This window comes from Pelodiscus sinensis, chromosome 12, assembly GCF_049634645.1.
Source record: "Pelodiscus sinensis isolate JC-2024 chromosome 12, ASM4963464v1, whole genome shotgun sequence".
NCBI classification, from domain to species: Eukaryota; Metazoa; Chordata; order Testudines; family Trionychidae; genus Pelodiscus; species Pelodiscus sinensis.
Window position 1 is genome coordinate 12963994 of NC_134722.1, and position 14644 is coordinate 12978637.

Sequence of the window (14644 nt, forward strand, 5' to 3'; positions counted from 1 at the left end):
TAAATCTGTGTTGTTAATATAGTTATGCTAAATGAAGGCCATTAGTAATACTCAAGGAACTTAATGATCCACTGCTCAGGACAATGATCTGTGAATAGACTTATTTTTCCAGTAAGCCTGAGAGGAGGGGCTATCGTGGCGTCTACCAAGATGTGATCATATCACATGGTGCAGAGGTCCCTCTTGGATGCTGTACTTTTCCACAAGAGCAAAGGCAATGTTCAGATTGTACATAAAGATTTTTTGCCTTATGCAAAATCTATGTAAGCCTGGGGAGTGAGGTGATCTAGGTAATCAGTTCTCCGTGGCTACTCCACCCAAGACAGCTGCTGAAAACAACTAAGACTGAACTGGGGAAGGATTGGACCCAGTCTAGAATGCTTTCTAGTCTGTGAAAGAAGCGTATTAGAACAACTTCGAGAGTGACATATTACATGTGACCAGTTTCTTACTGTATTAAGCTTAGCTTGTGTGTTCTGATTTATTTTGTTTAGTAACCTACATTGTTCTGTGTGCTATCTCTTATGATCACTTAAATCCTGCCTTTTTATTTGTAAAAAATCATTTGTGTTTATTAATAAACCCAATGTACAGTAGACTTCCAATAATCCAGCACCTTTGGGACCCAGGGTTTGCCGGATTATCAGATATGCCAGAGTATCAGGAGGTTCTCCAGTGGGGTGCTGTGACAGATCTGCCGGGACCCGCACTGCGTGGGGTGGTTGGCAGGAAACGGCGCGGGGACGGGCGAACCCTCCTCAGTGTTGCGGGGAGGCGATGGAAGCCCCGCGCAGTTGGCTTGCAAGCTGGGAAACTTGTAAGCAGTGGCGGCCAGAGGGGGTGAGAGGCAGGCAGCTGTTTAAGGTGGGGGATTGGGGGGTGGGGGAGCGCCCTCTCCACTGCCACCTCTGGGCAGCTCCAATTATCCAACTGGCCGGAGCACTTCCGGGTTCCAGTTGGTGCAGGACTATCAGGAGTGCCGGACCAGTGGATGCCGGACAATTGGAGTTTTACTGTAAATAATTGTTACCTGGAGGACAAAGAGTCTGTGCATCTCTCTCTTTACATCGAGAAAGAGGGTGAATTTCATAAACATATACAGGTTGAACCTCTTTAGTCTGGCACCCTTGGAACCTGATCGGTCCCGAACCAGATAATTTGCAAAACCACAGGAAGTCACTATTGTCTTCTTGTAAAGATAAATAATGATATGGAAAACTGAGAGCCAGGACTGGTGGCTGTAAACAAACTTAATGGGACCGTGGGAAACTTGACCACACCCATGATAATTGGAATCTGGTTAACTAAAATCATGCCAGATCACGGATGTTCCCGGACCAGGGAGTACCAGATTAGAGAGGTTCAACCTATACTGTACAGATATCTATACAGCATAGGATGGATTTATCTAAGGCTCAGCTCCCACATGGGCTGGTGTGACGGACCGGGCCGTGTCTGGGCACAGCTGAGGGCGTCCGCTCAGGGCGAATTGCTCAAATCCGGGGCTCCTTACAGCCCCCGACTGGCGACCTCTCCACACAGGCCACAAACCAGTCCCACAGAGCGCTTCAGCAACCTGCCTGAAGCCTCCCGAGCAAAACCCCTCCGACACCCCAGCAATATCCGTGCCCCCGATGGCCCCGGGCCTCATACACATGTGGGGGGTCCTAGCACCCAATCCCACCTACCCCGAACAAGTTCTGTCCGGTTCCAAGAAACCAGCCACAGATCCCTGGTCAATTTACCCTCTGGATCTTACCCACAAATCACGCTGGGCCAATCCTTTAGAATCTATATCTAAAGGTTTATTAACACAAGAAAGAAAAGCCTGAGAGTAAGGTTATTAAAGTACAGTATGTTACATGCACCGAATCTCCCAGTTCTCGATGCAGGCTCTAGCAGAGATGTACAGCTGCTGGTTGAAAAGTTCTTATTGCACATCCTACGATCAGGATGGGTTCACAGGTCTTCCGGGCTCTTCAATCCCTGCAGTGCTGCCTCTGGGATGAAGTGCTGAGCTGAGAACAAATGGCATTGACCACATGGCCTCTTTATACTCCTTCCTGGCCTCTTCTAGTATGTAGCAGGTCACCTGGTCCTCAGCCTCTCTGTGTTCCCTGCTGGCTGCTCTCAGGACAGCCCCCATTCTTTGGGTGTGTCTTTGGCCCATTGAGAACCATTGTTCCACAGGTAATTAGCATGTCCACAGGCTCCACAGGCTCGGCCCTGCCCAATGCTTAACCACATGCAGGGAAATCTTCAGTTTCCACACAGATTACAGATCTACACACACAGACATTATATACTCACATAAACAGTGTACACAGGATCAGAAAACAACAAGCTCCCATTCAATACCCCACATGGCTCCCTTTCATACAGATTTCTGGGGCCAACACCCCCACCTAGGGGTGCAGCAGCGATCTGGATGCTTTCCTCCAATTCGGTAATGTGACAGCTGGGTCCCTGAATGCTGGAGACAGATATTGTGCTATGCTGTTTTCGGTGAAGGGCTGCAACTTTGGGGGTGTGGCCCAGACTCTGTGTCTGTGTTGTAGCAGGCTAGTGTGTTTGACTCAACAAGACAGAGTACTGGGGAGGGAGGTCTAAGCAGGCAGGAAAATCAGGCTCAGTGGGATCTCAGCATTGCAGGTGTCTCTCTGTGACCCTTTTTCCCTGCAAAAAAGGGGCACCAGCAATTTTCCTCCCACTGAACTGGGGAAGGATACTCCAGTAACTTTGCTGTTCCACTTGAAGTTATGAGGGATGGTGAGACAAAGGGAGAAATAAGCTAAAGCAACTAACTTTTTAAAAAGTTTTGTAAACATGATTGTACATGACTAGAAAAGCCAGTGTTCAATACATGTATTTATGAAACATAACTTTGGGTAAATGGGAGATGCTGGGGCAACTTAATATGTCTCATAAAGGTGCTAATTAAGCACTTGGGTTCAGGTGCCCAAGTGGATCCTGAGTGTTTAAACAAACAAACACACAAACAAACAAACAAACAAAAAAGATAAATCTAACAAACCACCCCCTTCCACACATTCAAACTGAAGAGTGTTCTGGGTCTGTTGAGGTAGCCCAGTTCTCTGTGGGCTGAGTGGAGTTCTCAGTCAAACGTGGCTTCAAATATCCTATATTTTGGTTTTGGGAAGTAAATATTTTCATTCCCATCCAAGCAGTACTGGATTTACTGTGGCGCCAATGGCATTACAGCACTGGGCCCACAGTCAGAAGGGGCTCATAATGATTACATAGGGGCCCACAAATATGTTTGGCACTGGGCCCAAAAGAGGTTAACCTGGCCCCGTCTGAGGTTGTGTCCTGAGCATACCATGCAACCTGAAGGATTGGATTCCTCAGCACTCTGGGAGGGAGGATTCACGGGAGGCGGGGGGGGTTCTTCATGATTAACTGGAGCAGGCATTTATGTGAGGCCAGCAGAGAGATCCCCATCCAGTGCTGGGCAAGGAGGCAGCACAATGTCCCTTCGTATGTGCTGCCACTTGCCTGCTCTGCCTGGCTCCTGTGTGGAACCCAAACCCACAGAGCTTGCCCAAGGTGGACTCTGCAGGCCTAGGAGGGGGGTGTTGTTGGCTCACATCCTCCCCAGGGCTTTGGGGCCAGAGGAAATTCACTTACCAGTCACAGCTGTGAATCATTCCACACCAAACTGACAGAAAGAGATTTGCTAAGGGAGCGGGGGCGGGAAGGAAAGCAAAACAGCAATCTCTAAATGTGGGGGGTTTTCTGAGTTGGGAAAGATCAACAGCTGAACTATCCATCCTCTTCCACTCTCTGACTTCACCAGCTCAGCCAAGCATCGTTGCTGAGTACGGTATTAAGTTGTTGGTTGAAAATTGTTTAAAATGTGTATTGTATGTGTCTATAATGCCTTTTGTCTGGTGAAAAAAATTCCCTCAAACCTCACCTCCCCCATTTACATTAATTCTTACTGGGAAATTGGATTCACTTAATATTGTTTCACTTAAAGGTGCATTTTTCAGGAACATAACTACAGCTTAAAGCAAGGCTGGGCAAAATACGGCCTGGGGGTTAATCCGGACTGCCAAGCCACAGGATCCGGCCCGCGGACCCCCCTGCTGGGACCCTCAGGCACACGCAGCTGCCGCCTTTAACACAGATGCTGCGTTTCTCTACTCTGCAGGGATAGGGAGGCTTCGTGCAATCTCCCAGCCCTAAGCCCAATCCTCAGCTCCTATTGACCAAAAACAACCAGCCAGTAAGAACTGACCTCAGCTAATCTCTCAGCTCCTATTGGCTGGAAACAGCCAGCCAATCAGAGCTGAGAGATTGGCCTGAGAGACTGGGGCAGCTGGAGTTGAGAGCCACATGGATGGAGCAGCCTGTATTTTCAAGAGGGCTGGGGCTGCCAGCTAGGAGACACTTAGGTAAACTCCTCCCAGCCAGCACCTTCCTCTGTACCCCAACCCCTCCTGTACCCCAACTCCCTCCCCCAGATCACCATCCAAACCCTCTGCACCTCCTGCCCCAGGTGACAACTCCCTCTCAGACCCTGTATCCCCTCTTATACTCCTCCCCCAGGCCAGAACCCTCTCCTGCACCCGCACCTCCTCCCCCAACCCCAGACCCAGGTCACAACCCCCTCCTCCACCTAAACAGTCTCTGAGACCTCACACCGTCTCCTGCACCCTAATCCCTTAATCCGTGTGCCTTTCTGCTCTCAACCTCCACCCTAGACCCTGCACACACACCCTCCATAAAATTGCGACCCTTGACCACGTACTAAAATTTTGAAGTGCCCCCCCACCAAAAATTATTGCCCATCCCTGGCTTAAAGTGAGGAGTTCTTATACTGTATTTTAATGGACCATTCAAAGTGACACCCCCTCTTCTGGCCTTCAGACAAACACCCCACCCTCTCCAAGCTCATCAGAAACAAGCTCCCTCTAGACCAGGACATACCAACTCCAAACAGCACCAAATTCTTTTAGAAAAACTTGCAAAAGCTGTGGACATATCTTCAGCGTTACAAACAAACCTTAAACAACAAATGTTCCTGCAGCATCTTAGGGACTAACAAAAATGTAGATGAACTTTTGTGGGCACAATCCACTTCTTCAGATGAATGGAGTAAGGAGTCCAAGGTACAAATAATTCAACTTTAACTGTCCTTTGAAGTGTTTTAGCTACATATAATAAGCACTCTGTTCCACTTTGGCTTTAGCTGGAACACCGAAAGAAGAGATCTGTGTAATCTCAAAAACTTTCACCAGCAGAAATTGATATTTTCTCATCCACCTTGTCTCTAACATCCTGGGACCCACACGGCTACAACAACACTGCATATGTCTACAGGTTGAACCTCTCTAGTGCGGCACTCCCTGGCTCGGAGACATCGGTGGTCTGGCATAATTTTAGTTAGCTGGATGTACAGTTATCATGGGCATGGCCAAGTTTCCCGCAGTGCCATAAAGTTTGTTTACAGGCACCAGTCCTGGCGCTTAGTCTTCCATGCCATTATTTAGCTCTAATTTACCCCTAAATGTCTTCAAAGAGCCCAGTAAGCCGTGAACGTGTTGGTAATACTGCTAGACAATATTGACCTCCTGTGGTTCGGCAAATTCTCTGGTTCGGCACACGTCAGGTCCCGTGGGTCCCTAAAGAAGTTCAACCTGTAATCTGTTGTGCATAAATAACCCACACAATTAGAAATCTGATTAAAAATCTAACCTCTGCAAAGTTGTTGGTACTTCTGAGCATGAGGGTGCTCATCACAGAGGCACTGGTGTGTTGCCCAAATCCATCGCAGAAATAGTATCTCTGGGAGAAGATGCTTGAAGGAATGACACTACAGTGCCAGATAGGCATTTCTCAGCTCTGCAGGAGAGATCTCTACGCTTCAATTAGTACCTTAATTGAGCTATTTGCAGGGGAGCACTCTAGGGAGCTGAACACCTATTTTCCTTGCAGTTTAACAACTACCAAGGCTAAACACTTAGTTTCTCCCTTAAATAGCAGCAAATAAATAGTATATCTTCACGCAATTCACTGTAGTGAATTGCATAATAGTAATTCCTATGGCAAGTACCACTAATAATGATAGAATTAAATTGTTATTAAATATATTAAATTCTACTTAATTTTTTGTGTGTAAATGATTAAAAGTCATATTCCTTTTAGTCTTTTTATTAAACTATGTGCATGTCTTCTAGCACATCTTATAGCAAAGACTTTGGTAGGTTTTGAAAACCTATTATGGGTCCAGTGTTCCTCCTGTATCATGCTGAAATCTGGTGCAGTTCTTTTGATTTGACTTCAGTGGCATTGGTCCTGATTTATGGGATGAGAAGTAACTCTCATAAGTAGAGGGGTTAAAAAAAGCAGGAAGGCTCTAGTGGAAAGAACTGGGGGAAAAAAATTGGACAAAATATTTGGTCTCTAACAATGGAGATTTGGGTTGGCTGAAAATTACTGAGAATTCATGTTGAATTCACTAGATTTTTTTCAGTTCAAAAACAATAATTTTAGAAAAACATCATTTTGACATTTTCCAAATGAAACATGTTGATTTTTTTTATTTAAAACAACTTTTTGTTTCAAATGTCGCTTGAATTTTATTTTTAAATGTTAAAAAAAACCAAAATGGAGAAAAAAAACCATGTTTAGTTCTCCACCTATTTACAATTGTGGGCCATATCCAGTACTACCTGTATGGCCCAGATGATGTCACATGGACCGCAGCTCTGTGCTGACTGGGCTGTAAGTGACCTGTGGGCCACAGATTGAGAACCAGTGGTTCAACCCAAAATTTTGCCCTATCCCCAGTTTTTCAGTTTGGCTAACAAAATGGAAAATCATTAATTTGTACAACTCTACCAGTGGTATCCAGGATAGTCTTGTCCTTTCCGCACTCTTTGGTTGCATGTTGTAGGACCCAGATTCTCAATGAAACATCGTGGTAGCAGTACGAATGGCAGCATCTTTAAATGTTTGTATCTTGGTAGTACAGATGGGACCTCTCTGGTCTGGCTCCCTCAGGGGTTGAGTGGTCTCGAACCACAGAGTTTACTGTACCAGAGGAGGTCTAGACTTCCAGCCTGGCTATTGTCCCTGCTCCCAGATACCAGCTCTGGCCCCTGGATTCTGCTCCCAGCCTGGCCATGCTGGCCCCACTGCCTCCAGTGGGGCTGTGCTGGCCCCACTGACTCCAGCTCCAGCCAAGCACTCCACACTGCCAGCCTAGCTTGGGATGCACTACTGAACCTGGCCAGCTTGACTCTGGTCTGCCAGACCAGGGATGTTGTCAGATCAGGGAGACCCAGATTTTAGAGATTAAACCCGTACCCAAAGACCCCTATCAGGATTGGCACTCCACTGTCCTGCATGTTCCTGTTCCAATGCAGGCAGTACAATTCTGAGCAGATGACACAGGCAATGTGACTACATTGGAATCACTGGAATTGCTCCTAAGCAGTTGGGGGATGGGTTGTCCTCATAGATATGGTGTTGCTTTTTCTGCAGACTGGGAGGTGGGTTTCCCTGTCCTAGCACTGTATGCATTTTGTATGCTTGAGGATTAATGTTGGAGGATTAGCTTCCTGCCTGGAGATATCTGTATGACAGATTCTCCTAGTGTAACCCACACACCTAGGCTAGGTCTATATTGTGCTTTCTTGTGCAAGAACATATGCAAATGAGGTGTGGTGATGAATATCGCCATGCCTCATTTCCATACTTAATGAGCCTCCATTTTGCGCAAGATCTGTTCAGCCGCTTATTTTCAGGCAGAACAGCTCTTGCACAAGAAGAGGGTTTTGTGCAAAAAGCCCCTTGCACAAAATGGCGGCTCATTAAGTATGCAAATGAGGCACCGTGATATTCATCGCTACGCCTCATTTGCATATGTTATTGCGCAAGAAAGCACAATGTAGATGTAGCCCTAGTGTGGTTCACTGTCCCATGCAGTGGTACCTAGACCACAGCAACAGATAAGAACAAGAGATCTCTACAGCCCGGGCTGACAGCCAGCTGGCTTTTAGCTCAAAAGGTAGAGGCTCCTATACAGAGCTCCATGGTTCAAATCCTCATGGTGGTGGTTACACTAGCATACAAGATACACAAACACACATGCATTCTGGGTGAAATCTTGACACCACTGAACTCAAGGGCAAAACTCCCAAGGGGGCTAGGCTATCATTGTTTCTAAGAGCATGTCTGCACTGGAGCAGAAAAGTGTAATTTCCAGCATGAGGCAAAATTGCCACATGAGCTCTGATCAAGCTAGCTTGCTAAAAATAGTAAATGTAGCTGTGTTGGCATGACCAACAGGCATGGCTAGCTGTTCAAGTTCACACGTGGGCTGTGTCTACATTGGCATTCCTTTCCGGAAAAGGGATGCTAATGAGACACTTCGGAATTGCAAATCCGCAGGGGATTTAAATATCCCCCGCAGCATTTGCATTTACATGGCTGCCACTTTTTTCCGGCTCGGGGTTTTTGCTGGAGAAAAGCACCAGTCTAGTCGTGATTTTCCGGAAAATAAGCCCTTTTCTGGAGGATCCCTTGTTCCTACTTGAAAGGGATACTTGAAAGTAGGAATAAGGGATCCTCCAGAAAAGGGCTTATTTTCCGGCAAATCGCGTCTAGCCTGGCGCTTTTCTCCGGCAAAAACCCCGAGCCGGAAAAAAGCAGTAGCTATGTAAATGCAAATGCCACGGGGGATATTTAAATCCCCTGCGGATTTGCAATTCCAAAGTGTCTCATTAGCATCCCTTTTCCGGAAAGGGATGCCAATGTAGACACAGCCCTCGTGCCCTGGGCCATGTAGTGGCTAGTCCCTCCTTCCACTTGCATTGCTATGGGTACACTTCTATTTTTAGCCCACTAGCTTATTCAGAGATAGTGTTGGATATGTCTCCTTGAGCTGCAAACTGCAGCTCAAGCTCAAAGTTCAGACATTCTCTAAATGTTGAAAAGTCGCAGAGGACTAGCAGTGTTAGTCTGTGACTTTAAAAATAAGGAGCAGTCCTGTAGCACCATGAAGCTCATCTGAAGAAGTGGGTTTTGCCCACAAAAGCTCATGATACTAGATGTATTTTTGTTAGTTTCTAACGTGCCACAGGACTACTCCTTGTTTCCTAAGTGCCAAAGCTAAACACAACAAAAGCAAGGGGATTCAGAGTTAAAGTATTAGAAAGAGTAACAGAGAAGACATATATAATCACTGTATACGTATAAAGAGAAATTACCCAAAAGGTAAGTTATTTTACAGTGTGCATTTTATAACCAGGCCAGTTTTCTATCATGAAAAATCTCAGTTCCTCATAATGAAGGTTACAGTATTCTCCAACTTCTCTGTGGGGCAACCTGCCAAGTGTAATAAATGTGCGAGAGACTGGTGTTTGTCCTGAACTTAGTCATCTGACATGGGTCAGGATTATCAAAGATAAATACGACTGTCACAAGATAGGGATCCTTTAAAAAAATGTAATACAAATATACCTTCACACCAATAAAAATAACAACTAAGCCGGAATATAAACTGTCCATAAAACGCACAAATGGAGATCAGGGTGCATAAGCAAAACCACTTGGCAAGTGAGAGCATTATATTATCATGGAATTACATAAATGCAGGACTGAAGGAGGACTTGAGAGGTCATCATGTCCAACCCCCTGCTCTGAGACAGGCCAGTGAAAGGTAGGCCATCCCAGACAGGTTATTCTCCAACCTATTTTTTTTAAACTTCCAGTTACAGGAATCCTCTAATCTCCCTTGGAAGCCTGTTCCAGAACTTAACAACAGAAAGCTTTTCCTGTTATCTAACCTAAATTTCCCTTGCTGCTGACTAAGCCCCTTACTTCTTGTCCAACCTTCAGTGGCAATGGAGAACAGCTGATTACTGTTCTCTTTATAACAGCCCTTAACACGTTTGAAGACTGTTCTCCAGTGGAGTTGACCGCCTCTGTGGGTTCCTGGGCAAGTGTGTTTAGGGGTTCTCGCAGAAGGGCTGAGGTCGTGGGCGGACGGAGTATGCCCGGAGTGTAGAATGTCTTGCCCCCCCAGTCCTTAGGGCTGCCCAGAGCATGCTACCTGCTGCTCTAGCAGCAATTTAAAGCAGTGGCTGTTGCCAGAGCTCTAGGCACCTTTGTTTCACCAGGCCCCAGGGCAACTTCCCCCTTTACCCGTCCCCCTGGGCCTGCTGTTATCAGACTAAACATGCTTTTCTCAAGACTAAACGTGCCCAGATTTTTTAACCTTTCCTCTTAGGACAGATTTTTGTTGCTTTCCCCTAGACTCTCTCCTGTTTGTCCACATCTTTCCTAAAGCGTGGTGCCCACAAGTGGATATCAGACATATTGCATCATGGGTCAGTAATTATCCCTGAACCTCTGGTGGGTTTCTGATCATGGGAACATTTCTTCTCAGACCATCTCCTTCTTCAGAGCTCTGTTCAGCACTGGTGCTGATATGCTATGTGGCACTTTTTGGTTTGCTGCTCCTGGTGCTTTTCTTTGTCAGAGCCTGTGATGCCCATGCAGGAGTGTTTTCTGCAGCATTCTGGATGTTCCCAAGAAACAGAGACTCATTGTCATCCTTCGTTCTCTTTGTATCTCTGCTCCTTTCTGATGCGTGAAATCTATTTCTCTCACTGCGTTCACTTTGGTCTGCCAATAATATGAATAATTCTACCTCCAGCTGTTAGCTATTGCAATTCACACGATTTGCTTTCTTTTGCCAGCCCGTAACATAATGGTCCCATTGGGCAACTGGTCTTGAAAAGAGAATACCCCTAAGAGTGATACATTTGTGTGTGGATCAAACTATGAGGCTATGTCTACACTGGCCCCTTCTCCGGAAGAGGCATGCTAATTTCTAACTTTGGAATAGGGAAATCCGCAGGGGATTTAAATATCCTCCGCGGGATTTAAATAAACATGGCCGCCGCTTTTTTTCCGGCTTTTTTCAAGTAGGAATAAGAGATCCTCCAGAAAAGGGCTTTATTCCGGAGGATCGCGCCAGTCTGGATGCTCTTTTCCGGCTTTTCCCCAAGCCAGAAAAAAAGCGGCGGCCATGTTTATTTAAATCCCGCGGGGGATATTTAAATCCCCCGCGGATTTCCCTATTCCAAAGTTAGAAATTAGCATGCCTCTTCCGGAGAAGGGGCCAGTATAGACGTTGCCTGAGTGATATTTTTAAATAATTTTGTCCAGCAAGTTGCATTCCTCTTCAGATTGCTCCTGGAAAGCATTGCACATCTCTGATGGCTCTGGGACTGCCATGTTCTGAAATAGGAAGGTCTGCTGATGGGGAGGTTCTGCAAAGTGGCCTCAGGGGACCAGTGATTCAGGTCTCTGGTCACTGTCACTGCCGAAGTAGAAGTGGCAGCAGCTGGCGCCCCAGACCCTTTAAATTGCAGCTGGAACACTGCCCACACACTCCAGGGGGCACTCTGGGCAGAGCTGAGGGCCAGCTGCCTTTAGCCCCGCCTCTACCCCCCTGAGCCCTGATCCTTCTGGGTGCACGGAGTCCCCCTTCCCTCTCAACTTGCCTGGAGGCCCACGGAGGTTGTTGACTCCACTGGCAATCTGAAGTATTTAATCTGTTCTGATTTGCCATCAGCACTAGGACTTGTCACACATTTCCCATCTAATTTTTGACTCAATGAAATGTTTCCCAGAAGGGGTCAGAGAAAATACTCATTTAGCATTGCAAACAAATCAGAGCTGCCTGGCTCTTACTACACTTAAACTGCAGGGCTATAGCAGGAGTGGCTCCCGGACCTGGGGCCAGCCAGGAGCTTTAACTTCCCTTATCAACTAATCGTGTAGTCAACAAAAACGCTATCAACTACACCAGGGGTTCTCAAACGTGTGATACCGCAACCCCCTCTCCATTGCTACAAGCAGCCTCTCAGTTGCTCACGATCCCCCTTTAATTTGTTTGCAATCCCCCCTCTAAGTTGCTTGTGACCCCCCGAGGGGGTCGGGACCCACAGTTTGAGAAACGCTGGACTACACGATTAGCGAATTACCTGCTTCTTAACAGCCTTTCTTCAAAAAAAGAACTAGGTACATGCATGGAGGATGAGTCCATGCTGTTAGCCAGGATGGGTAGAAATGGTGTCCCTAGCGCCTGTTTGTCAGAAGCTGAGACTGAGTGACAAGAAAGGGATCCCTTGGTGATTGCCTGTTCTGCTTATTCCCTCTGGGGCACCTAGCCACTGTCAGCAGACCGGATACTGGGCTCGATGGACCTTTGGTCTGACCCGGTATGACTGTTCTTAGCCTAACAGGCCCACACCGTATCTGGCAGCGTCTAGAGGACGGCATAGACTTTACGATGGGTCCTAGATGAGAGACAAGCTGGCTGTTTAGTTACAGAGAGGAAGTTTAGAGCAGAAAGGGGATGTAGAAAGAGAGGGTGGAAATCTGTGGTCACTCTCTGAGACAGTGAATAGAGAGGGATCACAAGGGTCAAGGCAGAAGCCTGTAGGAGAGATGGCCTCTCTTGAATAGAGAAGTCTGTCAGGAAGCCAGGGAGAGAAAGAGCAGCCAGCAGATTGGAGCCAGGCGTTAGTGGGAAGTAGCCATATCACTAAGGCAGAATCCAGACCTCGAGAGAGACAGACGTGGGATGCATTTAACTGAGAGCTGTGTAAGGGTCCCTGCGTTGGAACGGAGAGGGAAGAATTCCCCTACCAGCCTCAGGTGAGGTGGTGTGAAGGCAGAGACGGAAACAAGGGAGATGGCAAGCCCTGAAAAAAGGGGGTGAGGACCATGGGACCCAGAGTTGGAGAAGAGAGAGCCTGTATGCCACCCTTAGCCCTGCCGTGCATGCAGGTGTCAGTATCCACTTACTCTAGGGGCTGTCACTGCCCCACAAACTACAAGTACAGGACACTGAGTGGCTTTGTATGCATGGCCATGCATGCACTGACTCCTCATAACTTTCCTCTCCTCTTCCTTCCTGCTCCATTCTTATTTAGAACTAGCACATTTACCAGGTATTGCTAGGGTCTTTAAGGAGGAGCTCAGGGTAGGAGGCTGGGTGTGTGTGTGTGTGGGGGGGGAGGGATACAGGAATCAGGATTGAGGGGACCTGGGCAGGATACTATGCATGTTTGTATGTAGAGGGCTGGGCAGGCTAACGCTGCCCCTTCTCTCCCCTCCCTGGGATTTGTACCAGAGCTGCTTGATCTTCCCATGCCCATCCCTGTCAGGGAGCGAGAGCAAAGTGCACAGCTCATCTGCCCCCTGTGCTCCCCAGCCAGAGTAAGAAATGCAGCAAACTGCACTTTCCCCTCGCTCCCTGATGAAAGGGAACAGCCAGAAACATCCCGGGACAAATGGGGGGAGGGGGGGGACTTCTTTCACCTGCCTGGTGATGCTCTCTCTTTTCTGTCTGGTTTTATGAGAAGCAAGCCCATTCCAGGCACATTCCATTGTCCTGGCACAACAAAATGTTTACCTGGCTTTAAGTTATGATAAGAGGAAGCTGTATACCAAATCTGGTGGTCCTCGCACTTGCTGGTTAGGAGGCGTTCTTGAACAAACAGACAAAAAAAGAGACAGACTCGCTCAAATATATAGTAGATTAAAGCAGCCTGAATTTGGTGTCACTTACTTTGCATCCAGAGTGACCCTCGGATCCTGCCCTCAGCACACACCTGCAGCTCCCATGATGTCAGTGGCAGCCCTGTCAGTGGATTGACGGCAGGAAATAGAACCCCACTCATGTGAGATTTAGTAAGCCAAGTGGATTCTGAGGCTCGCATGCGATTTCCAAAAGGCATGCTGACATAACTAGAATGGCTATCTCAAAAGGTTGTTTAGTGCTTTCTGTATGTTTCTGGGCGCAGACTGGCATTGGAGCATCCCCTTTTCCCATTAAAAGCATGGCACGTCTGTATTGATCATTCTCTGGGGGTTTGGTTTTGTTTCCTAAAAGCAAGGCTAACATTGCCAATTTGCCTGTGCCGAGGGAAACGTTGTACAGTTTTTGTTAGCATGAGCACGTGTAAGTTACTTCTTTGAAAATAAGACCCTAATATGTTAAGGTATGCTGGTCTGTGACAAGCTGAAATCTCAGCTGAAGAGCCCTGTCAGATCTGTTCTCTCATCCATGCCCTCCCTCCTTTCAAACACTGACCTTCCCCATCAGATAAGAAGCGCAGATCTCGGCCCTGCGTTCCCTCTGCAGTCTCAGCCCATTAAAAATTCATGGCCTAAAGTGAATCTCCTCTGTTACTGCTGAATTGTTATTTACCTCGGCCTGGATTTCCTCAGGTTCTGACAATTAAAGGGGGTACAAGGAGAGGGCTGAGTCATGGGATTAAGGTGTGTGTAATATCTCTCTTGTAGCAAGAGACTATCATGTAAAGTCATAATTTCTCAGCTGCGAAGTGGTTCCCCTTCATTAAGCCTGGTGACTCAACGAGACGCAGGTTAACAAGTATCCCTCCTTCTGTGGGATTAGAGTTTTGCATAGATGCTCTTTCAAAGGCAGGAGACGTCGAGCATCATTAGGAAGCCATTTTAAACAAGAGTAATAAAGCACCCTTTTAGATCAGAAGACTTTATTAGAGAGGCAAATGGAGTGGAGGCAAACACTGTATGAGAGAGAGAGAGAAACTAACAATTTTTGTGTCAT

General features: G+C 47.0%; 1 long non-coding RNA gene across 1 annotated transcript in view; it reads left to right on the forward strand.

The window, feature by feature from the left end:
- The first annotated feature begins 11019 nt into the window (after positions 1-11019).
- The window catches only part of LOC142831056 (uncharacterized), a 169077-nt gene continuing 165452 nt past the window's right edge, over positions 11020-14644 (forward strand). Inside the window, exon 1 of the long non-coding RNA XR_012906671.1 lies at positions 11020-12702. This is a non-coding gene — a long non-coding RNA (uncharacterized LOC142831056). The remainder of the gene's footprint in view (positions 12703-14644) is intronic.